Below are 1,232 nucleotides of genomic sequence, written 5' to 3'. Positions count from 1 at the left end.
AGGTAGTATTTCCTCTGATTCTATCTTGTGGAATAGTTTGGAGAGTATTGGTGTTATGTCCTCAAAAAATATCTGATAAAATTCTGTACTGAACCAGTCTGGACCTGGTCTTTTTTTGGTTGGGAGGTTTTGCTGACCTCTTCTATTTTTTTATGTGTTACAATATTATTTAAATAGTTTACCTGGTCTTGGTTTAACTTTAGTATCTTGTATCTGTCTAGGAATTCATCCATTTCCTCCAGATTTTCCAATTTTGTAGATTATAAGTTTTTGTAGTAGGATCTGATGATTTCTTGAATTTCCTCAGTTTCAGTTGTTACGTCTCCATTTTCCTTTCTGATTTTTTAAATTTGTATACTCTCTCTTTCCCTCTAGTTATTCTGGCTAGGGGGTTTATCAATCATGTTGATTTTCTCAAAGAACTAGGTCTTGGTTTTGTTGATTGTTTCCATGGTTCTTTTTGATTCTATTTGGTCTATTTCTGCCCTAATTTTGATTATTTCTTGCCTTCTACTCCTCTTGGTTATATCTGCTTCTTTTTGTTCTGGAGTTTTTAGATGTGCTGTTATGTTGCTGATGTATGCTCTCTCCAGTTTCATTTTGAAAGCGTTCAGAGTTTTCCTCTCAGTACTGCTTCCTTTGCATCCCATAAGTTTGGGTATGTTGTTGTTTTTTTTTTTCATTGAATTTTAGAAAATACTTAATTTCTTGCTTTATTTCTTCTTTGACCCTGCTATAATTTAACATAGCGTTGTTTAGTTTCTATGTGTATGTGTGTTTTGTTGTTTTTGTTGTTGTAAAAGACCAGCCTTAGACAATGGTGATCTGAGAGGATGCATGGGAGTATTTCAATCTTCTTATATCGATTGAGGCTCATTTTGTGTCTAATTATGTGGTCAATTTCCAAGAATATTTCATGAAGTGCTGAGAAGAAGGTGTATTGTTTTACTTTGGATGATAAGTTCTGTAGATATCTAATAATTCCAATTGGTTCATTGTCTATTCTAGTTTTACAGTGTCCTTTTTAAGTTTCTGTTTCCATGATCTGTCCATTGTCAAGAGTGGGGTATTAAATTCACCCACACTTATTGTGTGGGGTAAAATGTATTTTTGAGCTTTAGTAAGGGTTCTTTTATGAATGTGGGTGCTTTTCTGTTTGGAGCATGTATGTTAAGGATTGGGAGTTCTTCCTGACAGATTTTCTTTGTAATGTGTAAAAAGTGTCCTTCCTT

The sequence above is a fragment of the Micromys minutus genome (genome assembly GCF_963924665.1).
Source record: "Micromys minutus genome assembly, chromosome: 13".
NCBI classification, from domain to species: domain Eukaryota; kingdom Metazoa; phylum Chordata; class Mammalia; order Rodentia; family Muridae; genus Micromys; species Micromys minutus.
Note: the sequence above shows the minus strand (reverse complement) of the source record.